This window comes from Oryctolagus cuniculus, chromosome 11 (genome assembly GCF_051225735.1).
Source record: "Oryctolagus cuniculus isolate XC-2025 breed Fujian yellow rabbit chromosome 11, ASM5122573v1, whole genome shotgun sequence".
In the NCBI taxonomy this organism is placed as follows: Eukaryota; Metazoa; Chordata; class Mammalia; order Lagomorpha; family Leporidae; genus Oryctolagus; species Oryctolagus cuniculus.
The window spans coordinates 38011627-38038988 of NC_142877.1; the positions used below are offsets into that span (position 1 = coordinate 38011627).

The 27362-nt window shown below is 42.7% G+C and overlaps 1 protein-coding gene and 1 long non-coding RNA gene across 4 annotated transcripts in view; one reads left to right on the top strand and one right to left on the bottom strand.

The window, feature by feature from the left end:
* LOC149123418 (uncharacterized) overlaps positions 1 to 27362 on the bottom strand; it is a 207965-nt gene that overhangs the window by 172737 nt on the left and 7866 nt on the right. For 2 of the 3 annotated variants that reach the window (XR_016215985.1, XR_016215984.1), the window contains exons 1-3: positions 6479 to 27317; positions 5926 to 6035; positions 863 to 914 (exon numbers count right to left, since the gene is read on the bottom strand). This is a non-coding gene — a long non-coding RNA (uncharacterized LOC149123418). Of the gene's footprint in view, positions 1 to 862; positions 915 to 5925; positions 6036 to 6478; positions 27318 to 27362 lie in introns of those variants that run through there. The other variant, XR_016215986.1, reaches the window with a different exon arrangement.
* Positions 1 to 27362, top strand: part of SPTLC3 (serine palmitoyltransferase long chain base subunit 3) — a 159547-nt gene that overhangs the window by 114725 nt on the left and 17460 nt on the right. The gene's annotated exons all lie outside the window — the stretch shown is intronic.

Sequence of the window (27362 nt, forward strand, 5' to 3'; positions counted from 1 at the left end):
AGCTTTTCAGCAATACAATCCATGTGACCCACCTCATAGCCCAGTTTGTATGATGCCCTACACTGTTTAGGGCAACCTTCCAAGCCTACTTTTTCAGTAGATATATGAGCCTATCCAGCATTTTTCAATACTATAAAAGCAGCAAAAACTTTATTCAAATTTTACCAGAAACTGACTATAGGTTGAGTATCCCTAACTTAAAAATCTGAAACTTGAAATGCTCCAAAAATCTTTAATTTCTGGAGCACCAACATGACACAAGTGGAAAATTCCACATCTGACCTCATGTGATGGCTCACAATCAAAACATGGTTGTCCTAAAATTATCGTATTAATTACCTTCAGACTCCATGTACAAGGAAAATATAAAACAAATTAATGCCATGTTAAAATTTGGGCCCCATCCCAGAGTATCTCATTGTAGATATACAAATGTTCCAAAAATCCAAAACACTTCTTGTCCCAACCAATTTGGATAAGGGATAATCAATCCACAAAATATATAAAGCAGGTAATAGTGAGACTGGTCTGGTGGAAGTGGTGCCTTCCTTCACTTATGAACAGCACCTGGGGTCTTCTACGGGGCCCCGGGGCCCCCCATGACACTTGTTTAAGACCTTCCTCACCACTAAGATAGATCTTGCTTCTTCACAAAAGCAGGAAGATGGACAGCAGGTTGATTTTTTTCCCTCCATATAAAATGCAGCCTTCAAAGATCTTATGACTCTGACTGAATGATCTTTGTAAAAAGGAAATCACAATCCAGTCTAGAAAGGCCTCATGGTACAGGTGGAAGGTGGCCACATGGGTTCAACCCCTGGGTTATACTTACATATTGTGTGGTCTTAGGCCAGTGACTTACCTGTTCGACCCCAAGGAAGTGATGGAACATCTGTGTGTTGCAGTTGCACCAGCTATTAAATAAGGAAAATAATATTTATGAGTCAGGTTTTTGTAAGAATTAGGGGAATTGGCTGGCGCCGAGGCTCACTAGGCTAATCCTCTGCCTGCAGCACCGGCACACCAGGTTCTAGTCCCAGTCGGGGCACCGGATTCTGTCCTGGTTGCTCCTCTTCCAGGCCAGCTCTCTGCTGTGGCCCGGGAGTGCAGTGGAGGATGGGCCAAGTGCTTGGGCCCTGCACCCACAAGGGAGACCAGGAGAAGCACCTGGCTCCTGGCTATGGATCAGTGCGGTGCGCCGGCCACAGCGTGCCGGCCACAGCGCGCCGGCTGCAGCAGCCATTGAGGGGTGAACCAATGGAAAACAAAGACCTTTCTCTCTGTCTCTTTCTCTGTCCACTCTGCCTGTCCAAAAAAAAAAAAAAAAAAAAAAAAAAAAATTAGGGGAATTCATCCTTGTGAGGTATTTAAAGTTCTGTCTGGAAAGGATTTTTAGTAAGTTTGATATAATATAATTGTTGCTCCTGATATTTGCCATTATTCCTGAAGAATCTTTCCAAATTTATTTATTTAAGCAGCAAAGAGAGACAGAGAGAAAAAAAATACAGGCAGAGAGCTCCTATTTGCTGCTTTACCCCTTAAATGACCTCAACAGCCAAGGCTGGACCAGGCCGGGCTAATTCCAGAATTTAATCCAGGTTTCCCATGTGGGTAATAGAAACCCAATTCCTGAGCCATCACCTGCTCACTCCCAGAGTGTGCATTGGCAGGAAGCTGGAATCAGGACCAGCGCCAGAACTCAAACCCAGATGCTCTGATATAAGATATGGGTGTCCTAAGTGGTTTCTTAACCTCCAGGCCAAACACCTGCCTCTCAAAGGAGACTTTGACCACATCTCAGGATGCTGTAAGAAGGATTCTTATGACAGAAGTGAAATAGGACTAGATATCCTCCAAATATCTGGATTAGTCAGGATAATCTAGGTTATGCCACATTAACAAACCCTGAAAATCTCAATGGCTTATGAGAACCAAGATTTATTTCTGGCTTGCACCAAATCTTATACAAATCAGCCAACTCCTGGCACAGTTCTTGTTCATAGGGGCAGTGACTTGGGCTGCTCCAAGCTTTAGGGTAGGCCTTCTCAGAACATGGTCCCCATGGTCACTAAGGAGGAAAGAAAGGGAGGGTCAACCTAGAAATGATATTTATCACCTTGCTCACAGTCCACTGTCTGGAACTGCTCATACAGCCGTGTCAAAAAGAGGTAGTAAGTTAAAGGCTATGGATATTGGATAAGCAGTTATCTTCCAGCACTTTAAACGACAATAAAGAGCTGTGTCCATCCCTGTGCGAGTTGTCAGGTGGTGTAAAGATACTGTTGTGGAACCACAGGCTTCTTACAGGGCTGTGTGAATTATGCCCTGATCTTTAAGGACTTCTTAATGGAAAATCACCTATTTGTGATTTATTATATCATAATGACCTGAATGACTCTTTGGTCTTATTTTAAAGATGAGTGACTAGGAAAAAGTTATTCCAAAAAGTAGCCTATTTCTTAGTAAGGATTTTTTGAGAATTCCTTAAACACTTTGGAGCCTTTGTTATCAAGATCCATTGATTTACATGTATGCAGCTTTGCAATCATTCTCTTCCCTCCTCTGGAATGGTTTATGCATTCATCACAGACAGGATTTGTTCTGCTTATGTGATCACGATTGAAGATCAATAGAAAAATTGCATTTAAAGATATGATCATTTGTCCTTCCAGTCATTTATCATCAATGCCATCTCTCATCTTCCCCTGAGGTAAGCGCTATTTCTCCTGGTTTTTTCTCTCAGCTTTATAATTAATTACTTGATCCTTTTCTTTTAACCTTGCAGTTGAAGTTTTTCACTTCACTCCTCTTGCCATCTTAAGAGAGGGAAGAAAAATCAGAAACATGGTTTGTTTTCTCAGAACCGAAGGAGATGAACCAGGGAGAAAGATAGGAGAGTTTCCTTTCAACTAAATGAACAAAGGGAAATAGTAGAATAGAAAATCGAGACTCATGAGCCAAGTTTCAGGTGGTTCTGCCTGACATGTCTTTTGAAGAATTCAAAGGCGCACAGTGAATGATCATGCTGGCCTCATTTACAACAATGACTGCTTTAAGTAAAACGGACAGGTTGGGAATATTGCATGAGCTAGCCCTTTCCGCAGAGATAGACTGACTCTTGGGTTAAAGTTGTCCAAAGCTCAAAGGGATGCACTGTGTTATGCTGGAGCTGACTTACAGGATCTGAGAAAAGAGAAGCCCGGCTCCAAGCCTTCATCTTTGGCCCACTCCACTGCAACTGTGATCGGAGCCTTTCAAGGCTTTGTTTCGGGTTGAATTTGGGGAGCGGTTGGCCAGATCTGTTCCTTGATGAATGTCTTCGCTTTAATCTGCATTGCAAAGCCATACGCTTCAAAGAAAAGCAAGCTACAGGAATAAGGTCAGTGTCCCTTTGATGCCAGGGTTCAAAGATGAAATAGCATTCCCAGTGAAATGACAATGTTTATGCACAAACAGCCACCTTCGCTCTGCAGCCAGGCTTCTGGTACAGTTAATGCACACAGGCTGAGGGGCTGCAGGCCGGGCGTGCATTCCATATGCACCGAGGCCCTTTTAAACTCCTGGCCTGTCACTCTGTGCAGTGAAATAGCCCAAAGTGGAGATTTGGTTTCTCCAGCCTAATGGATAGTGGGTGGTCCCCCAGCCAAACCATGCGGTAAGCCCCTTAAGGGCAAGAAATGTGTCTTGAGTTAATTTGGTGTTCCTCTGAGTGTCAAACTCAGTGCTTGGCTTAATGAATATGTCATGATTCAAGTTCCATCTTGCCGGCCTGCTCGATTTCAGCTAATTGAGATCATGGGGATGTTTATCTCATAGGCCTGGGGACCAAGATCTTTCAGCGATTGTGGTTACTTTCGGAGAGGTCCAGAAAGATTGCATCTCAGTCATTTCCTCCATCTAGACATGGTGCAGGCAGTGGAGCCCCAATCTACATTGACTCCCTTAAGAAAGTATTGTCAACAGTTGTCTTATTATTTGGTTTAAATCACTGGTGCACATTTTTCAATTAGTCAAATTATTTTTCACCTTGCAACCTTGACCTTACTTCTCTGCACCCTTTTCCCCAACCCTGGGGCACCTTTCACTTCTCAGAGAAAACCACGGTTGTATAGCATGGATGACTGTGGGAGTGTGGTCTGTGCCCAGCCCACCATTTGCTCCATTACTGGCAGGATACTCGTCCTCCTTTAGTCTCAGTTCCTCCACTGTCAACTGATATTGTCAGATGATTAAATGATGGAGTGTAGATAATGAGCTAAGCATGTTGCTTGATATAAGTGGTCAATGAAATTCCATTATTTTTTATGTGTCTGCTTTCTTCCCTTCCCCACATTTGTAATAGCTTTTACCCACCCTGGGATTCTTCCTTTCTCTGTGACTTGGCACCTACTCCATCCATAAATCCTGCAGCCTATTCCTCTGACATATGAGGGTACTTCAAATAGTTCATAGAAAAATGGAATTAAAAATGTTTATTTATGTGCAAAAATAAAATTTGAAACCCATGCATAGTTTTTTCATAATATGCATACTCCATGTAATATGAAAAGAAATGTTTTTTTTAAAGATTTTATTTATTTATTTATTTGACAGATAGAGACAGCGAGAGAGAGAGAGAGAGAGAGAGAGAGAGGTCTGGCCGGCGCCGCGGCTCACTAGGCTAATCCTCTGCCTTGTGGTGCCGGCACACAGGGTTCTAGTCCTGATCGGGGCGCCAGATTCTGTCCCGGTTGCCCCTCTTCCAGGCCAGCTCTCTGCTGTGGCCAGGGAGTGCAGTAGAGGATGGCCCAAGTGCTTGGGCCCTGCACCCCATGGGAGACCAGGATAAGCACCTGGCTCCTGCCTTCGCATCAGTGCGGTGCGCCGGCCACAGCGCGCCGGCCGCGGTGGCCATTGGAGGGTGAACCAATGGCAAAGGAAGACCTTTCTCTCTCTCTCTCTCTCTCTCACTGTCCACTCTGCCTGTCAAAAAGAGAGAGAGAGAGACAGAAAGGTCTTCCCTCTGTTGGTTCACCCCCCAAATGGCCGCTAGGTGCTGCACCGATCCGAAGCCAGGAGCTAGGTGCTTTTTCCTGGTCTCCCACATGGGTGCAGGCGCCCAAGGACTTGGGCCATCCTCCACTGCCTTCCTGGGCCACAGCAGAGAGCTGGACTGGAAGAGGAGCAGCCGGGACTAGAACCTGGTACCCATATGGGATGCCGGCGCCGTAGGCGGAGGATTAACCAAGTGAGCCACGGCACCAGGCCCCAAGAAATGTTTTTTTGCACCAAAGTCAAGTCATACTTTCAAGTCCACTTTCCCATGAACTTTTGAAGGCCCTTCAAATGCCCGTATTCTCGTCACTCCTCACACTTCACCCCTCCCTTGCTCACCTCACAGCTGGATTGCTGGAGTAGTTTCCCAAATATTCTCCCCACTTCTGCCCCTCCCTTTCTGAGGCTTGTTCTCCACACAGAAGCCAAAATTATCTTTAAGGAAAAAGGGAGAGGGACTGGCATTGCGGCACAGTGCCTGGGATGCCAGCATCCCATATGTGAGCGCCAGTTTGAGTTCTGTTTTGCTTCTGATTCAGCTCCCTGCTAATGTGCCTAGAAAAACAGCAGAAAACAGCCCAAATACCAGGGACCCTGCCATCTACATGGGAGACCTGAATGGAGTTCCTGGCTCGTGGCTTCAGCATGGCCTAGCCCTGTTTGTTTCAGCCATTTGGAGAGTGAATAAGTGAATGGAAGAGTCTATCCGTCACTCTGCTGCTCTGTCTTTAACTTAAGTAAATGTTTAGGGGGGAAAGGGGGGCAGAAAAGTCATAACTCAAACCATATTACTCCTTGACTCAGAACTCTCCAACAGTTTCTCTGCTTGCTCAGCACAAAGTTCAGTCTGTGGCCCCTGAAGTCCTCTGGAACGTGCTCCTCCACACTTACCTTTGTTTGATGCACCCAGCTGGCAGCCTGCACTCCTAGAGTACAGAGGGCAGCTCCCATGGAGAGGCCTTTGCACTTGGTTCCTCCAAAGCAGCAGTAGAGACCAACATCTGTGTGACCCCCGCCCCCGCCCTTCCCTCACATCTCCGCTCAAAATCAACCGCATTAGGGGAGTAGCCCTATCCTAAATAGTGCACATTCCTTGTCCCTCTAATTTTCCAGGACTGTCTTTCATCTCTATAGCATTTAGGGGCACCTAACAAATTATGTATCTGCTTATTGTCTGTTTCCTCACTAGAATGTAAACCCCGGGAGAACTGAGACCAGTGCATAGGTTCTCAATAAATATTTATGGAAAGAATTCTCCTCTCTGCCTTTCTTATCTCAACAAATAAACAAGTCTCATCTCCTTTACTCCTTGGGCTTTCTTTTCCTCTTTTCCGCCTTCTAGACCCACCAGCCCCTTTACTCAACCATGAATTTATCAGTTCCCCTCATACTAAAAAGCCTTCCCTTAAGCCTTCTTCCTCTCCGAACAGTGACCGAGTCTTACCCCTTCCTGCTTCCTTCTCTGCCCCTTCTCCCCCCCACAATCAGTTTTCAGCTCCTTCAGCTTGACCTCTGATCTTTGGCTCTGCAGGCCCTGCCCCCTCAAAGATCACTCTAAACCTACTCTCCTTCTGGATTGCAATTGGCCTCTCTGCGTCATTTGTTCTCTTCGAAAGTGGTCTTCCCCTAGTTGTGGGGATGCTCTTTGCTCTTGTCATGCTTCTTTTATTGTCCTTTTTCTTCCTCTTCTTTTCAGCTTGGCCTCTTTTCCCATCTCTATTGGCCAGAATTCCATCTTCTGTTCTCTTAACATCTCCCTCTGCCCGAGTTCCCTCACCTGTTTCCTTTGCTTTGTCTGGAGACGTGCCTCTCACACCTGAACCTGCATCTGATTCACCTGGAGGGAGGGTTAAAGCAGCTTGTTGACCCCACCGCCCAGAGAGTTCTGCATGAAACACTCCCCGCAGTTCTAGCAAACTCCCAGGTGACAGCGACGCTGCTGGCCCAGCCTTTACCCTTCGAGAACCACTGCTTTATAATAACTGCGCAGCCATCCTATCCCTCCTACCAGGTACTAATGGACTGTGGATTTCTTATGGCTAGAAACTGTCCTATCATATCATCTTTATATCATCAGCACAGTGCCTGACATGATAGTTTTTCAACACGTATGTTCAAGCTGAATTGAAAAGAATCATGTGGAGACCCAGTTGTGCCATGACACAGATGCTGATAAAAATATCTATTCAGAGCCATCTTTTCATTGATAGACTTGAACAGACTCTCTGAACACTTACTGTTAGCCAGATGAGCAATTGAACTTGCCCACCAAGTTCAGCCTCTTCCTTGTAATTCTTGCCTATGTTGGTGTGCAGTCTTGTTCATTACATTTCTGTGCTTCATATACTGTCACCTGTGTTGGGAAAACCTGCCCACATGTCCTGTCATCACTGCTTGTTTCATGAAGACGGGAGTGCCTGCTGAGAGGGCAATGGTAGTCCACAGCTTCACTTGGGGCTCACCAGAAATGCAGAAAGCATTTCTGAATCACACACTCTAGGGCAGCGGTCAGCAAGCTGTCTTAACCATCACTCCAGGTGGTTCTGGTGCAGGCTCAACTTTAAGAACCATGTTCCTACATAAAGGAAAGGATGTGGGTGACAGCATTTTCTCAGAAGGAAAAGTCGAGAAAACAAGGGATGGAATTCTGGAAAATTCAGGCAGAGGGAGAGGACACAGCAGAAAATCAGGAAGAATTAGGAAGAAGAAAAGGCAGATAAAAAGAAAATCTCCCAAAAGAAAATCATGAAGCATTTTTTGATCCATTTCTTTCAGCCTGTTTAAATCAAAATATCAACTCTGTTTACTCAGTCAACATTACCTCACCTATTCTTCCCAATACCTGTGCCTACCTACCTTGGAATAAAGGATAGCAAAGAATTCTTGCCCTCATGAAGGATCTGTGTCTTCCAACAGACTCTCCCTTGACTCCATGCTTTCATGTAAAGCCATTAAGGATTCATGATTGCAAATACTGACTAAGTCATTTGATTTGATGGTAGGCAGCTACTATGGTTTGGTTGTGATTTATCCCCCTAAGAATTTATGTGTTAGATGGTTGCTCTGTATTGTGGCAATATTAAGAGGTGGTGGAACATTTAAGAGATGGCATGTACTGGAAGGCCATTAGGTCTTGCTAATGAAAGTAGATCTTGTGGGATTCCACTATCCTCAAAATTATGAACTGCTACAAAAAAACAAAACTGGTCCTCCCCACTCCTTGGCTACTGTCTTGCCATGTGACCACTCACTTGCACACTCTCAACATTGTGATGCTATCACCATGAGGTCCTCACCAGAGCTGACCCAGTGCCAGCACCGTACCCTCAAACCTCTATAACTGTGAGCTAAATGAACCTCTTTTCTTTATAAAGGACCCAGCCTCAGGATTTCACTGTGGTAATAAAAATAGTCTAAGACAGCATTTCACAGAGACATTGCCATTTCTGTATTAACTCATGTCTCTTGAGATAGACAAGGTGGTATTCATAATAATTACTGAAATTCTCCATTTCTACAGTGCATTTTTAATACATAGAATCAATTTGGTGAGAAAGAAGATCCCCATGGGCAACAATGCTAAGTGTTTTCTAAGAATAACTGATGACAAAACATTTCATATTCATAACTTGGAAGGGATGGCTTTCCCTATAATTATGTGGGATCTGCATGACTTTGTACTGTAATTATCACCCCTTTTGGGCTACCCATCTTCCTTATATGATTGTTAGAATTTGAAAGCATGGTATTGAACAGATGCCAACTTTTTTTATTAAAAAAGATGATCAGTTCAATCTGAAATATCTATTGATCAGTTTCATCTATTGATTTAGCATTTTAGTATCAAATACTAGGATTCTTGTTATACTTTCAGTTACTTATCAGGGTGATAGAGCAGTTATATTGTCAAACATGTGAAATTAACTCTTCTTTTAAGTACCAACCTACACCAGAGACAGGAATAGTTGGAATGACTCTGATTAACAGGCCAGTACTTAGTTTGGATTACTCCGTTGGATACCTCCTTCCTTATTTAACAAAAAATAGTTATAGAAAAACTCATAATGTTTGTGATTTAATCAACCTTCTCCCATCTGCTACTTCAATGCTAGGCTGGTGGGATAATTGCCAGCTTTGAGTCACAAAAACACTTATCACTATAACACGCACAGAAACATTTGACTTTTTGTAATCAAGTGGCCAATAGAAAAGGAGACAGAAGTGGGAATTTACTTATATGCGAAAATATATATGGAATTTCAGTTTCTAGTGTATGAGGTCAGATTTCATATATTTACATCACTGCTAATAAATTCTCCTCTGATAAATTTAGGAAAAAGTGTAGGAAAAATAGGATTATTTTTCTTCAAAGTCACACCTATGCCTCCCTGCTCTTAAAAAGAGTTACTTGGGGCTGGCGCTGCAGCTCACTAGGCTAATCCTCCACCTTGTGGTGCCGGCACACCGGGTTCTAGTCCCGGTCGGGGCGCCGGATTCTGTCCCGGTTGCCACTCTTCCAGGCCAGCTCTCTGCTGTGGCCAGGGAGTGCAGTGGAGGATGGCCCAAGTCCTTGGGCCCTGCACCCCATGGGAGATCAGGATAAGTACCTGGCTCCTGCCTTCAGATCAGCGCGGTGCGCCGGCTGCAGCACACCGGCTGCAGCACGCCGGCCGCGGCGGCCATTGGAGGGTGAACCAACAGCAAAGGAAGACCTTTCTCTCTGTCTCTCTCTCTCACCGTCCACTCTGCCTGTCAAAAAAAAAAAAAAGAGTTACTTGGTCGTGAGGGGGTACGCCTAGATATTATGTAGGTAGGGCTAAACTGAAGATAAAAAAGAACATGCTCCAATGCATAGTTTCCTTGGAAATAAAACAATTAGCTATACAAGAGCCTCAAAAATACAAGAGTTTATCCGACAGAATGACAATGTGAAGTTTTCTCTGTAGAACTTCATGCTTTTTGATGTAGTAGTCAGGTATTATTGCTGCAAAAAGAGGACATAAGTCATAATATCATCACTCAAACTTAGCTATTATCCAGATAATTTCCTCAGTTTCCTACTTGCAATATATAGGCAAAAAAAAAAAAAAAAAAAACAAGCATAGTAGAGTATGAAAACTCACATTTTTTTTGTCAATCTGAGTTCAGAAAGCAAGTAAGAAAAGGACTGGAGGGAAGATGCACTGTGGCACAGCGAGTTAAGCCACCCCCATATTGGAGCACCAGTCTGAGTCCCAGCTGCTCTGCTTCTGATCAGGCTCCCTGCTAATGCACCTGGCAAGGCAGTAGATGGCGGTCTGGTCCAAGTGCTTGGACCACTGCCACTCATGTGGGAGACCCGGATGGAATTTCTGACTCTTGGCGTCAGGTTTGGGTCATGAACCAGTGGATGGAATATCTCTTTCTCATCTCTCCCCCTTTCTTCTTTCTGCCGTTCAAATAAAAATAAATACGTCTTTTAAAAAAAATACAAAGAAAAAGATGGGGAAACTGAGTCTGTAAATTAGAGCCAAGGACTCCCACCACCACGACTGTGCTGGTACAAGGAATTCCTCTTCAGGCCGTGTTTCCATTGCCCATTAGAAATCAAAATCAACTTCAGACCAAGTCTGGAGAGGAAAAACCAAATAGAAATGCCCCCCACCCAAGAGGCCTCCCCATACTTAAGTTTTTGTGATGTTTTATTTTTCTGGTGACTTGGGAAGTATTCAAAACATTCCACTAGTAGGGAAGTGGTTACCTCTGCCATAGAGTTCTACTCTCACATCACTCACCGGGCCCAAAGTGAACGGGGCGCTCTTCTCTTTTCCTTTGAGTGCTGCTCTCTGGGAGAAGGCTCTCTGTTTCTGAACCAAGCACTGATGGATTTTAAATTTGCACGTGGTTATATAACAGTGTTATAATACACAAGGATACTTCAAAATGCTCATTGAAAAACAGAATTGAAAGTATGAGTTTACCTTGTTGCATTTTTTTAAAATCACTGCATGGATTTTCATGTTATACACTGTCCATACATTATAAAAAAACACCTGTTTTGCATCAAAATAAGTCCTCCTTCTCTGTGGGTTCTACATCCACAGATTCAACTGTGATTAAAAATAATCGGTTTTAAAAAAATTTCATCTGTACTGAACACATAAGATTTGTTTCTTGTCATTACTCCCTAACCAATATAGTACAACCAGTATTTACATTTACATAGGTATTATAAGTAATCTAGGAGTAATTTTAAATATATGTGAGAATATTCCTAGATTATATGAAAACACTTGGTCATTTATATACAGGGACTTGAGCATCTGTAGATTTTGGTGTCTAAGTAAGTCTTGGAACCAATCCCTTCTGGATACCATGGGATAACTACATAATAAATATTTGGTTATGCAGTATCATATTTTATGGTGATTTTGCCTATTCTAAAATTAAGACTGGGTCTTTTGTCTCTTCATTTGAAACCTCCTGAGTCTTGTCACTGAGAACATCTAAGGGGCCAGAGATAAGTGGTGTCTATACAACAGGAAAAAAATCTGTGTTGTTATATATTAATGTTAGCTGTCGCAAAACACACCGAACACTGGAGTGAGATTGAAGAAATCCAGGTCGCTAAAAACAGAGAAGTCAAAAATTGAAACTGATAAAATTTTCTTCATAAAAGAAAAAGTATCTCTCTACAAAATTGGAAGAAAGCAATCAGGCCATCTCTGATTCCCCAGAGACGTGCAGCCTTCCTCATTTTCCACCCCTCATCCACACAGGCCTTTCTTGCTTCTGAAAACAAACACAGGTGGTCCTGGGCTCAGATAGGCTCAGAGCCCAAACTTGGGACCCAGAGGACATCTGGACTCAGAACAGCATGCTGGAGTGGCCCTTCTAGAAGCCCTAGAGACCTCTCCCAACCACCCTTTTTTTTTTTTTTTTTTTTTTTTTTTTTTTTTTTTTTTGACAGGCAGAGTGGACAGTGAGAGAGAGAGACAGAGAGAAAGGTCTTCCTTTTTGCCATTGGTTCACCTTCCAATGGCCGCCGTGGCTGGTGCACCGCCACGCTGATCCGATGGCAGGAGCCAGGTACTTATCCTGGTCTCCCATGGGGTGCAGGGCCCAAGCACTTGGGCCATCCTCCACTGCATTCCCGGGCCACAGCAGAGAGCTGGCCTGGAAGAGGGGCAACCGGGACAGAATCCGGCGCCCCGACCGGGTGTGCTGGCGCCGCAAGGCGGAGGATTAGCCTAGTGAGCCACGGCGCCGGGCCCCAACCACCCTTTCTAAAACAATGTCCTCTTCCCTGTAAGTCACTCTGTTTCCTCCCTTATCCTGCATTGCTTTCTTGATAGCATTTATTACTACTGAGAATACTCATTTGATTCCTTCGTTATTGTCTGTCACCCCTAGGAGAATAGAAGTACCATAAGGGAAGATAAACTGTCCCCAACCTCAAATACTACATGTCAGCTGAATAAATGACACCATTCAGCGGGGCCACATCCCAGCAAGCATTCCTCAGGAAGTTGTATTTCCCCATGCATACTCATGGTTTTTCCTCTATCTGAAAGACTCTGATCTCTCCTTACAACACACTATACCTACTCTTTATGTCTTGAATCCCTGTTAATCCTTGTAAGCCTGATCTTGATGGCCTCAGCTAAAAAATAACCCTTTTCTCCTCAAGTATCCTGCAGTTTCTTGCTCTTATTATGTTAGTCACATACACATCTAACCTGCCTAGTCACATACACATCTAACCTACCCTACAAATAGATAGTGATTCATTATTTGTGCCTTAAGTATGATATATGGGAGTGAGTGGGCACTGAATACTGTATTTGGGATTAAGTAGATTTCATGAACAAACTGTGGAATCTATTCATAATTTATAAACAATTACAACATCATTTCTTTAGAGGTTGCCTATAGAGTTATTTTGGTTCAAATATTGCATGAATGACTCTTTGTGGGCCAACATCTAGAGTCCCTTTCTTATTTGTTGGATAAATGAATAATTTTACATTACCTTTAGTAAGAATTTGTCTAGACATCATCAGATATAGGGTAAGATAAGCCTAGGTAGTTCAAGCCAACGCGGAATATAGCAAAGCAAAAATGGAGTTTTTCCTTTAATTATCCAAGCAGTTAGCTGCATCCCTCACTTAAGGTTTCTTATGGAGACACCATCTAAAACTCATCATGCATTTGACTTTTTTATGCACAGTAATCAGCAGGGGCTGGGCACCAGCCATTGCTGTGTCCAAGTTGAAGTACATTCTAAAATAGAGAAGAGCAGGCTGACTCTTAAGCGTCCAAAATGGCATTTTCCATCCACCCTCCTTCTCCTCCCCCATCTTAATGATGATTTGCACTTAAGATGTTTTTCAATCAAGAAACTCCATGTTTTCATGACATTGCTTGGCGACTAGTAATGAGAGGTTGAGGAAACTTAAAAACTCCCACAGAAAATTTGGGTTTTCTCTCACACCATACAGCCAATTACACCATACAGCCAATTAAGGAAGAAGGGCTTCAGATTTTGAATCCTTGGAAGTTTTTCATAGTATCCTAATCCTTACCATTCATATTAGTTAAGGTATATTAACTGCTGTAACAGACAAATCACAATCTATCAGTAGTTTATCCAATAGAAATTTACTTTTCCCTCAAATAAAGTCCGAAAACCTGGTGGTTCTGATGGTCAGAGAGTTCTCTTCCAGGAACCCAGCCTCCTTCCAGTTAGTGGCTCCCCATTTGCCTTCCTAGTTTGCTGACAAGGGGGTAGGGAGCAAGGAGAACCATGTGTGGGATGCTTTCAGGGGCCGTGACAAGAAAGGCGCCTTACATTTCTACCCACATTCCGCATGACTACGCCTAACCACAAAGCAGTCTGGAAAATGAACTTAAGCATCCGCCTAGGAGGAGGAAATGAGGCTGATGAATAGGTGACCTCCATCCAGGACATTCTTTCCTCAGACTTGCATGTGGACAGTTACAGTGGGAAGATACGGTGGACTATTTAGACAGTTTCCCAATCTCTTTCTATAGGCCCAGTAAATGAACTCTTGACCTGAAAATAGGATAATAGTACCTAAGAACAAAAGAAAAATAAAGTCTAAAGGACTGAAGATGGGTCTCTTTCCTTTTATAGGGACTCTCGGGGCTACCAGTCTGGCTTTTACTCAACCACTTCTGGTCCCTTTTTCATAGAACTCAGTCCCAACACCTGGCAGGTATTGATGTCAATATCATTACTGTGCTGTGAAATCCCTCAGTGCTATGTCCTTTCTGGAGGCAGAGAATGGACTCTGAAGGCAATACTTCTGCAGAAGAAAGTTAAATAACACAGTATTGGAACAGCTCTGGAAGCTGGGCCAGGAGAGGGGGAATGTATATTTTGGAAACAGTAACTTACAGAAATTAAGAACACTGGTGTTGGTGGTTTTTGCATTTTTACTCATTTATATGTATTTGAAAGGCAGAGAAACAGAGAAGGACAGAGCTCTCCCATCTGCTGGTTCACTCCCCAAATGCCTGACAAGAGCTGGGAACTCAATTTGGGTCCTCGATGGGGGTGGCAGGTATTACTTGAGTCTCCATCTGCTGCCTCCCATGTACACATTTGCAGGAAGCCAGACTCAGAAGCAGATCTGCGACTCAAATCTAGACACCCCAGTATGGGATGTGGGCATCCTAAGTAGCAGTTAAACTGCTATACCAAAAACCCACCCCAAGGATATTATTTCTGGAAGAGGGTATGTGATAAGACAAAAATAGCATCATTATCATAAAATTATAAGTTGCTATTTAAGACATGGACATTTAGGCTAATTATCTGAATTGCATAGGTTTATTTTGAGTCATCCCTGACTCTTACTCCACTGCCCTAGAGTTCTTTTGGGACTGTATACTACAAGGAAGATAACAGGCTTGAACAGGTATCTAAATTGTGATGTTTATCACATTAGCACCCAGCCCTTGACAGACTGGGATAAGTAGACAAAAGAGAAGACGGAATTCTGAGCCATGATAGAGAAATAAAGCCAAATGTTTCATATATAGATTGAGTTGATATGAAAATAAAATCCTGATCAACACCACTTTAAGCACTTCATCTACTTTGGAAGCACCAAAAGCTGTTCACTCTAGACAATTCCATCCCATATCTGGGATATTTTTAAATTTTTTTTCTGATTTTCATTCAGTTATTAGGAGAAAGACGAGTAAAACACCAAGGTCTTTTATCTAACTTCATTAATTTTTTTTTTACTTAAGTTATTTTTCTTTGTCTTCTACAGAGAAAAAAGAGTGATGTTTGAAATATGCTTCCAGTGTATGTGTACTGAAAAGACAGCCATACCTCAATTTAAAATCCTTTTCATGGATTTATTTCATCCATTCTGACCATTTGTGAAAGTGTATCATGAGATTCACGGGTTAGGTACTGGCTCTGCACCTAACTCAACATGGACTTGGGGAAAATGGCACCAGCTCTTTCCAGCTGTGACCTTGCACCTTTGCTTTGGTCCCTGGAACAGGGCACACATATTTTTACACTTGAGTTTGATAGCTTTAAAAAACAGCAGTGACTAAGTGGGAAGATTTAGGGCATCGAGGAGTGAAAGAAAGGAGTATATTGGATGACAGGATGAGATACACTCACAAACTTCTCAAGTAAGGTGCTTTTTTTTTTTTTTTCAGTGCATGCTGTTTGCAGGCTGAAAACTGCACTTAAACATCCATATCACCAAGCTCAGTTAGCAGCTATTACTCCCAAGTTTCACTCTTCCTTTGGAATTCTGTCTTTTCTTCAAGGAAGACAATGAAATGCAAAAGGACTGTGATGGGAGCGAAAACATAATTAAACTGTTCTGAAAGGTCTTCTCACATTTCTCAGTGTCTACTTTGGTGGAGAAATCAGTGAATGCAAAACTGGCTTCCTACAATTTTTTTTTCTTGCTGTCAAACTCAGCCTTGACATGCTGTTAATTCTGTCCCTCTGCGGCCCCTCAATGAATTTAAGAGGCATTGACAGAGTATTCTACCCAAAATGCACTGTCTGAGGGCCTTGGCATTGAAAGCTCCTGGCTTTGTTAAGGGAGGAAGTAGCTGCTGCTTCCTAAATATATTTGCCACTCAGTTACCAGCTGGAGACACAGAAAAAGGCCAAGAAAGAAATAGAGGGCACGCAAAGCCACGTTTTCTAAATGGTTTCAGGCCACTGGCATTTCAGCAATAGCTAATACAAAACAGATGTCAGGTGCTATGCTCCACTGGCTTTCAACTAGGGCCTGCCTCCCTCCATGATTAATCACCTGTGCTGGGGGGAAAAAAAAGTTCTACCTGGTCTTTTTGTGTGCATAGACCCAAGGTCAGGGTTAGCAATCAAGGTGACAGGCATTGCCTTCTTGCCCTATTGCTGCTTATATACATGTAGGACAGCTTGGGTCTAATAACTGCAAAATTAGCCAACAAGAAGAAGTTTGCTTGATGGTGCAGAAATGCTGGGCAAATGCTTCCAGAATGTTCCACCCCTTCCTTCATTTCACATTAACAAGTAGCCAAGGGTAGAATTTCATGGAAGTTCAGTAAATTCTGCACTTGCTTTGAGTCCTTAAAAATATTTCCCTAGCAAGGGTGTAAAACGACTCTGTCTTTGAAATGGTACTGGGGCAAAAGGATAGTGTAGCCACTTCCTTCCAGCTGCCCACAAACAAGATATCCTGTTACACCGAGAAGCCCATTGAAGCTTCCTCTTCACATTTGTCTCCCCACGTGTGTGGATGGAACTGAGATGAGGAGTCGTGATGCGACACACATGGAATTTCACGTTGGTTCAGCACAACTGCATCTTCAGGGTGAAAAGGAAACTGGTGTTCCACCTCCGTCTCTGTTTTTCCCATCATGCACTCATTTTCAGTGAGCCCACAAAACCCCCTAAGCCCTACTCTGATACAGAGAATTTTGTTGAGAAAGCCAGCTACCTCACCAGACACAGCTGGAGAAGATTAAGCAGGTGGATTTGTGCCTGAGGAAGCCCAGCATGTGTGTCTGGGCTAGAGAAAATGTGCTAGCTTTCCGTTTCAGCATAACAAATCTAGGAGCTTAACACAATGCTTATTTACTACCTGTTTTCTTAGTTCAGGAGCCCAGGTACCATTTGGGTTTGTTTTTTGTTTTTTTGTTTGTTTGTTTGTTGATTGGGGTGTTGTTTTTTTTTTTTTTTTGGTTTGTTTGTTTTTTGGCTTAGGTTCACATAAAGCTGAAATCAAGGGGTCAGCAGCTGCCCTCTCATCTGGAGTTCAAGTGCTTTTTCCAAGGACATGATTGCGAAAGAATTCAGTTCTTTGGGGTCATATGACTGAGGTCCCCAATTCCTTGGCAGCTGTCAGCTCCTAGAGGCTGCTGCATTCCTCATTTTCTGTTCCCTTACATCTTCAAAGCCAATGGAATCTCCTCATCATCAAATCTCTCTTTTCCTCCCCTCCCCTCCCCTACACTCCCCTCCCCTGCCCTCCCCTCTCCTCTCCTCCCCTCTTCCTTCAGGAAAAGCCCACACCCCTCTAAGGGCTCACCTGTTAGCTCTAACTACTGGTTAATGTCTCTGAGATTTCCTTCATAAGACAGGAAGACTTTAATAGAGTCTCAGTGAACATCTGTTTCAATTTAAGCATTAAGAATGAAAATGATTCTGATAAACACTTAATTCTGATAAATAAAAGGATATTGAAGGACATGCCAGGGGCACCAAAAATACTAAGGGGGACCCAGAAATAGCCAGAAAGGCTATAGGTGCTATAGATCGGTTACATTGCTCTCAAGGGATAAGACTGGGAGAGCAATTCCAGGTTAGTACAGTCTTTGGTTCAGATTAATAGTTTTCAATGTTTTTGAGCCATAGAATTTTTCCAGATGTGTATGGAAGTCTATTATGTAAAACATATATTGCAACACACAATTTATTATATGCTAGCAACTGCTTCAAAATAAATGCTCATAAGAATATAAAATGAACATTAATATGATGAGTATCAGTGTTACTATTCCCATTCTACTGGTGAAGAATTTGTTATAGAAAAATGAAGTACTTTGCTCAAAATCACAGAGTTGGTTTTGAACTCAGAACACTGGGTTGACAATCCCAGAGCCCTTGGCTGTGAGGCAGCTGTCATGGGAGTAAGGCCAAGGTACAGGACCTCTTGGTCAATTTTTCCCCTCATGCAACTCTTTGAGGCTTCTTCAGCGCATCCCTTTCTAGCAAATGCTATGGAAACCAGAAGTTTTAATTATGGAAGTTAGAGGAATAGCTGCTTTGGGTGGCGCTTCCATCTGGGTGGCCACCTTCATTTGCATGGTTTCTCAGAGTCCTTTCAGGGGATCCCATTGATCCTATTACTCAGTCCAGGACCTGCCCTTTGCCACCTGCTTTGCCTCAGATGAGAACAGATGTTGATACACATCCCCTTCCTTCACTTCAGGAGTTGGCCACCACCCTGGCTGTCCAATTTGTCTGGCAACCTCCAGTTTCTTTCCCTCACCATAATCCATGCCCTATACACTACAAGCTTCCTCTTTCTAATCACTCTTGGAATGTATCATTTTCTGCTTATGATGCTGCCATGGATTCTGTTAGTCACCAAAAAGTCCTGACTCTCAGGTTGGCATCTGCAGTTCCCAATGGTCTGACTATTGTGACTGTATTTTAACCATTCTAGAAACCTCACCAAACTTGTGTGCCCAGGATGTTAATTTACCACCTCTGGGTCTCTGCTCCAAACTCTCAGAGCACTTCTTCCCCGAGGTGCTCAATTTCCTACCTTCTGTTAAGATTCTATTCATATTTCCAGTTTATATACCCCTCAGAAAATAGCGCATACACTCAGTGTTTAATTCTCCACTGAACAGAACAGCCCCCTGCGTGGCGTAGGTATTAAATAGGCAGATGTCAAATTAATCATCCTCCCCAAAGTCCTGGAAGCAGGTAGAGTAGGCATTACTGTCATCTCCATTCAACAGGTCAGTGAATGGAGGCTCAGAGATGATGAGCGACTTGCTCATCCTCATAGGAAAGGAGGCAGACTGATTGGCTAAACACATAACTTCTTTGTTTCTTTGTTTCTTCTCTCGTGTCCTCAATTATGAGCAACCGTTATTTATGGAGAATTAAAAACTGCAGTGTAATGCATGATTTTGAGCAGTGGTTCTTAACTGGGGGTACACCCCACAATTCCCAGAAAGTCTCTATAAAGGTTAACCCCATTCCTTCCAGTGTAGAGGGAGGCTATGTGTATTCTAAAAAATAAAAATGCAAAAGAAAATTCTTTTCCACAGGATTCTGGTGTGTCCCTCGGCTTATGATTTGGGGCAGGCATTTGGTCTAGAAATAAAGATACCAGTTAAGACACCAACATCTCAAATCAGAGTGCCTGGGTTCTAGTCTCAGTTCTGTTCTTGATTTCAGCTTTCTTCTAATGCAGACCCTGGGAGGCAGCAGGTAATGACTCAAGTGGTTGGGTCCCTGCCACCAACGTGTGAGAACCAGATTGAGTTCCTGCCCCCTGGCTTTGACCTGACCCAACCCCAGCTGTTGTGGGCATTTGGGAAGTGAATCAGTAGATGTGAGACTGCTCTGTCTGCCTCTCAGATCAATTTTTTTTTTAAAATTTTAAAAGAATGATTTGCAAGGGTTCCCAGAAGGCCCCCTTACCTCTCAATTTTGCCTCATTTAAAATTCTACAACTAATGACTAAGATATTGGTCTCTATTTAAATGCAAATTAACATTAATTCATATCATGCATTCTATAAATATTTATGAAGCAGCATTATGGAAATGCCTGTATTTGTCTTAAGGCACTTCTTTTCAATTGCATAGTATTTGATATCTTCCCTGTTTTCTAGTAGACCATTTCTTTCCAAACAGTCCCAGAATGATTTCAGTTTCTCCTCCCACCGTAGCAGCTGGCCTGGCTGCTGCACTTAGTGAGTGCTTTTCATTTGTGAAATGTATGAACCATGGAATTTGTGCCTCCTCACGAATGAGTTTACCAGCTTTTCCATACAGGAGACTTGGATAGTCTCATAGGCATAGCCAATTCCTGGGCCAGTAGGGTAATTCTTTAATGAACTCTATGCCCAGTCTCCTCATCTGTGAAGAGGGCTCATAAATCCACTTCCTAGGACATAGTAGGCATGCAAGAGACGTCCATTAACATCTCTCGTGGTAGATTAAATCCTACATGTTGTATCTGAGCAGCTGGTGGGGAGGTGGGGGCAGGCGTGTCTTCCCAGGGCCCTTGAAATCGGGCCGTGCAGAAAGTCACCCAACCCTGATGTTCAGCCTGCTCCTGCGTGCATTCCACAGGAGCATGACTGAGCAGCCCGGAGAGCCCTCAGAACATGTGTATGTGACTATAAAACATGCTGTAACCTTGGAATGTGTACATCAAAAGGGAGCGCTTCAGCGCCTGATAAAAATGTGTGTTTCTCTCAGTAAACCACTCCAAACACTGCTTCCTCCACCCACTGGGAAGCTTGTCACTGCTAATGTGATTCTTAGGATTCTCTCGGCTCTGCGGCCTCTTGATCTTTACTGAGATCTCTCTGCCCCCAAGTGTGCTGAAACAAAATGTCCCGTCTGGTGTCCAGTGCTTACAATAACAGACGCTGGGTCCCTGCTACTCCAAGGTGTCTCCCCAGTATCCCCCTAGCCCCTCACCATGCCAGGGGGGAAAGCCAAGGGTACACGAGCGGACAGAGAAGAAGGATGAAGAAGGGGTGTTAGTTATTCCTTGACCACTTCAGGCATTCTTTGGTATCAGTTAGATCTTTCCTGGGTTAATTTTTCAGCAATGTGATGGAACTTCAAAAGGTTGGTGGGGAAAAAGAAATTAAGTGATAAGTTTATTTGAGTACAAAAAAAAAAAAATGGAATCCACGAATAGATTTTCGTAATATTTTCCATGAACTCTGTGAAGGCCACTTGTATGCATGGATTTCAAAAACATTTTGCATCAAAACAGACTTACTGTTTAATTCCAATTTCCATGAACCTTTTGAGGTTCCCTCATGCCTGCTCTGCTTCTTAAATTGTGCGATGTGTTTTGTGGCAGGAGACTAGCCATTTCAAATGAAAAGAACCACATTTTTTTTAAAGGAATTGCAGTACTCCCTAAAAGTTTGTTTGAGATTGTCCAGTCTGTATTCTAAGAGTGGTGATGTGCTAAATAATTTAAGAAGGGAGTGAGCATGTGTACTTCAATTCTTAGAGTTTTAAGCCTGGGGAGTAATAAAGTTAGTCACCTCGTGGCATCTGGGCACATTCACGTCTCCTCTGTGAGAAAGTGAGCTTGCAGGGTCTGCAGAAAATAGAAAGTGACACTGGTATTGGCCCACAAGCTTGTCAAATCTATCTCCTTTGCTTAATCTTACGGGGGGAAATAACTTTCTTTTTTTTTCTTTCTCTTTATTTTCTTTTTTCTTTTCTTTTGCATGCCAATGGACAGAGAAGAAAATATCCCCTCTTTAAGATAGGGCATTCCAGTAGTTTCCACTTCTGGCCCTCTGGGAGACTGAGTTGTCCCAAACATATTTTTGGAAACGCCACAGACCATTGTTTTTATTAGGGGACTGCAAGGCTTTGTAGTAAGATTCTTTGTGTTTTATTTGTTTTCCTTCCTCTGCCCCAGCTGTTTTTGTTTTAACAGCATTGGAGGGAAGGTTAAAGTGTTTGTGGCCTCCGTTAACCTCGCCCATCTCTCCAGCCCTCAGAGACGCAACAGCAACAGTTAGGCTGTCAGCTGGGGTGGGTTCACCCATGATTTCGTCCACCCTTGTGAAAAGGGTGAGATTGATGGTGGGGGTGCTGTTGACCTCCAGCTGAGTGAATACTTTGGACCAAATAGGTGTCCAGCAGCGGGTCACCCCCAAAAATTTGCTACCTGAATGAGAACTCAAGCACTCAGTAAGGGCTGGGATGCACTCATACCACAGAAGAGGTTACCACATATGTCCGTTTCTTATTTTCCACATCTAACCAGAGAGCATGGTTCAGCCTGGACCTAATTAGGTACCAAACACAGGAAATTCATGGCCTTAGGTATGGACTAGAAATGGTGGTTATCTCTGAGTATCCAAGTCTGCTTGGTTGCACTGTGTATAAACACAAATTTGTACCCAGATCTGTTCCCAAAGATCCTGATTCAACTGGTCTGGGGTACAGCCTGAGTATGGGACTTTGTCAGGCTCACTAGACAATTCCAAGGCATCAGCGAGGCTGCTAAGAGTGACTTCCCTACAGAAAAGGGAATTTAACCTTCAGAGTACCTCCTAGATGCCAGATAGAGTCAAGCGCATTTCCTGCAGTTACCTCTATTTGTCCCAGTTTTTCCATGAGATAAGCTTATTCATCATCAGTGTTTTGCAGATAAAATTTCAGACTTCAGGCTTTAAGTTGTCCAGGTGAGATTTGACTCCCAATCCATTTAACTCCACTCAACAGCCTTCCCAGGGAACTCAGAATACAGCAAAATACACACTTCTGTGAACCCTCCAGAAGCCTACAGGAGAGACTGGCTCACTAATTTATCTCAGTAAGGACCTTTTCTGCCTTCTACACCATATGCAGGAGACGATCAAACATTCAGGGACGGTGAGTGTCAAAGTGGATGTGGTTATAGTGCCCAATCTCTGAAGCGCCCAAGTACCAGCCTGGCACGGCCAGCCCTCTATGAAAGAACATATGGTGCCAAATATTCCTTCTACTTTTACAAAGCATCTCAAAGAACAACATAATTAATAAAATCACCCACATCCTGTCTAGATGAGTAGCATTTTATATGTACAAATTCCCCTCTGCCCCAGGCCCTCCGAGAGTATGAGAATGTTTCCAATTTTAAAGAGTGAGCAATAGAGTAATTGGAAGGAGCTGTATCTTGGCCAACCCAGAAGATCTCAAAGGGATTTACAGTGACCTATATGAAAAAACATAGTGATCACCAAGTGTGCTATAATGGTGTGTCAGCCACACTGTTCTACACAGTTCAGAGAAAGAAAGGAGCAAAAATAAAACATTCAGTTCTCACCAGACAACCTTGGAATCCATATTATGATCATTTTGGTCAAGTCTCAATGGATCTAGAGGCAGTGAAGTGGTAACATAAGCTGATGATCCAGTTATGTGGGTTAATCAAGGCAAAAGGGACAGACGGGGACAATTAAGTAGCTAGGGCAGTCCAGTGATAGATGAGTTATTATAAGCAAGTGCAAAGATAATGCCACAGGGAAAATCAATTTAAGTCACTCATGCATTTCCATACCAGAAAATCCTTCTAGTCTTTGAGGGGGAACATTTAGGAATCATTGGGCTGAGCCTGAAGAAGTCGTGTGTTCTTTGTGCAGTTAACAATCAACAAAAGAGCCAAACACATGAGGGGACAGGCCATATGGAATGCATTTTGGTGACCTGGATGTATATCTGTGCCTTCCTTCCTATTGTCTTTAGGAAAGTCTTAACGTAGCCCTCTTTTCTTTTTCCTCCATCCACATGGTCTCCCTACTTGTTCGTTCTTTCTCAACACAGTTTCAATGAATGTATGAATTTTGTCATGAAATGAAGGCAAATCTCCTCCTTCCTAATATCTAGTTTTGTCCTTCCCATAGGCTGTATAAATCCAAGGGATATCCTTCAGCATGTTACAAGCCATTATTTTTTAAAGCACCAAAGAGGCTGTCTGTGCAAAAAAATGTATACAGGTGGTTCCACCCCTCTGCAAGATCTCTTACATTCACATTGCAACCTATAATCATGGGTGTTTTTTTGTCTTTTTAAGGATGTGTATGAGAAAACAAACAACAAATGCATTGAAGTAAACCATACTTACAACTACCTGATAATTTAAAGCCAGAGTCCTGTCCAAGGACCCCAAGGTGAAGATTATCAATGACTGTTAACATTGATATATCCAGGGAACACTGTTTAATATCTTGATGTATCTTCTCCCTCCCTGACCAACCATATTGCATCTCCCTTTTGGGGTTATCCTTTTCTTCACAATCACTAATGTTGGATTCTTCAATCCCTATAGTTTTTCTCACATATATACCCTCCCCTCCTTTTTAGACAATCTACCTATCCTTCCAGCCTTGTGTTGCCTTCCATGCATCAATCACACCTTGTCTGGTTCTCAACCACTCTATTCTCCTTCAGACCACAGGACTGTTTCCTACACATGGCATGCTCTCCTCTGGCTTTTTGCCTGGCTAATACTTGCTCATCCACTCATCATTTATTGATTCTCAGATTTGGTCCTAAAGTGAACATTCATGACAGCAAATAATATGCCTTTGCTGTTCATCAGAGTTGCAATGTCCTATGAATTTGTGTAATTATTTGGTTAAAGTCTGTCTCTCCCACTAGGAGGTAAACATTTCTTCTGCTATATCTTCTCTTCCTAGTGCTGCTGAACAACCTTGAACTGGCCACTTCTCTTCTTCATAGGTTGCCATAGCTTCTACCAACTAATGGTTTACTCCGTATCATAGATTCTGTCAAAAACATTTCTTTCAGTTTCTACTTATACTATCAATTGTTAGATGTTTCTAAATTTTTCACATCTGCACTCTACTAGAAAGAGGATCTGATTAGTTTAATTCATTTTTATGATCTTTTTTTTTGTCAAAGTTTCTATAACAGAGCAACACATGGCTCCCTGGGCAACACCCAAATGGACTTTGAGTCAGGAGCATCCTCCATTCATTGGCTGTATCTAGGATAGTCAGTCTAGGAGCTATCAGTTTCCTTGAAGAAGGACAATAAGCCAGATGTTTTCCCCATCAAAACTTTCTTGTGGGGGTGCTGGCACAGTTGGATAGGGCTCTTCTTGGAGAAACTAGATTGAGTCAAGAGAGTAACAGGAAACAAGAATGAATGATCAGGGCATGTAACAGCCTGCTCCTTGCTTGGTATTCCATTAAACTAAATCTACATTCCCCTGCATATATTGGGAACACAATTAAGATGCAGTGGTTAAGTCCATTTAGCCCAGATGAGCAAATATAAACAAACAAAACAAACAAAAGTCTTGAAGTAATATCTGAATTATTTCAATAGTGACAGAGCCTACTGAAAGTATATCAGATGATTGGATAAAAAAGTATCCCTTGAAGCCTATCTACTGACTCACTCTTACTGTTTGCATGCAACCCTTCAGGTTCTCCACCCAAAGTAAAAGGGGTTCATCTTGTCTCCCTATTGGCAGGCCCTGCATTCTAATCCTTGATGCTCTACTCTACTGCTCACAATATGATGCTGTTAACAGCTTGCTCCACCTTCAACCTCTCAACTACCTCTACCAGAACCAAAATGGTATAATTACAATCTAAATAGATAGCAGAGATTAAAGTTTTGTTGAGGTTGAGAAGAGATATCCACCATGCATTACATAGTGAAGCTATGTAATAGCTTAAGGGCTATTAGCACAGATCCTAGCATAGGGGCTCATAGCACAGATCTTAGAACTCAAGTGCATGGGTTGAATCTGAACTCAACTACTTGAGACCTAAATGAACTTGAGTGGATGACTTGGTTTTTCCTCTTGTATAACATAGAATTATAGCACCTGCTTCAATATAACTGTTGTGAAGATTAAGTAAGTCACTAAATGTCACTGAACAGTGATGGCATTACATCTGTGTGAGCTATAGTCACTGTTGTTGATATTATTGTTGGCATTCAAAGGCCATCTGACCCAATTAATGGCCACTAATTGCAGGTGGTAGAAAAAGAAATTTATTGCTTCACACAACAGTAAAGTCCAAAGAATAGCCCAACCTACATTGGCTGTACCCAAGGATTCAAATGATGCCATTCAGGACTTTCACTGTCTTGTGCCTTGGCATTCATTTGAGTCAACATCATTCATGAACTGACTTCCTTCTTGCGGTAGCAAAGAGGTAGCTTGAGGATTATCTCATCTTTACATTTTTTCCTCAGTGAATTTGGAAGCAAAACTCTACTAGCACCAGGCTGTGAAGCTTCACTGAATCAATAATCAGGCGATAGAGTATTCAATTGTTCAATTGAAGGTGGTCTCATGCTACCCTTGTAGAAAAGAGGAAAGGCCAACTCTACTCAAATATTGTTCCCTAGGAGAAATATTCTGACCAGAAGATGCCCACCGCTCAGCACTTTGTGAAGGGACAATCCCAGGCCATTTCTCTAAGGACTAGATGAGCACAATTGATGTAGTCACTAAAATTTTTACTCTTTCATCTTACTTACACAGAGAATTACAAACATACATGAATGGTATTCAAAATACTACAAAAAACCTCTACATTAGGATGTCTGTTTCAACAAACAGCAGACCAACAAGAACACAGATCAGCTAAAGAAAACCATAAGAAGACAGTTGCACATTTCTGCTTAAGAGCAACTGTATGTTAAATGCAAATGTTGATTTCTAGGGACCTTCAATATCCAATCCTACTCATGATTACTGAGAAAACACTGTCTGGTGCTGGCTGATTTACTCAGAACAGGTACTCCCAGGATAATTTCTGCTTTCTAATTCCCTTTGTGATCTCGTGATTGTAACTTCTGCACACACTCAAGAAAGAGGATAAACTTCTGAGCTGAAACACCGATAGTCTTGATATGGACACAGGTACTATGCTAATGTCAACCTTTTTCTCCAGTTGAGGAAAGAAGAAGCCCTGCTATTCCCTTGAGTCTAAGACTCTACCACCACCCAAAGCTTCACAATTCATCCCTGGCCTCAGGTATACCTACGTCCAACTACTTCCTCAAATTCAAGTTGGATGAAGTATCCTTTGATTAGAGACGTAGTGAGGGTTCATTTAATGGGCTATCTCAACTTGAGTAAAAACCACCTATCAACAGCTGCAGTCTCTGTGTGTGTGTGTGTGTGTGAGAGAGAGAGAGGGAGAGAGAGAGAGAGAGAGGGAGAGAGAGAAGACAGAGAGAGAGAAGACAGAGAGAGAGAGACTTTTTGTGTAACACTCCCTTCTCCTGAAGTAATGCATTTAAAACAGCACAGAGCCTATACGCACTAGGTTCCTCCACGGCCTGCCATCGGCCCTGCAGCCTAGCCTTGCTTTATTTGCTCACAGCACCAAGTTTATCCTGCTTCCTGGACTCAAGGTAGTAATAGATATTAGTGCCTACACCTGCTCATCAGGAGATATTTCCCCACCCAATTTTGACCCCTGACAAGCTAATGTGTAAGCCTATAGAGAGACTTAGCTATATTTACCAAGTTACCCTGACCTTTAACTCCCTGCTGCTGGTGGGAATTGATGGATTTCATGCCTTTCTCCTTTCAG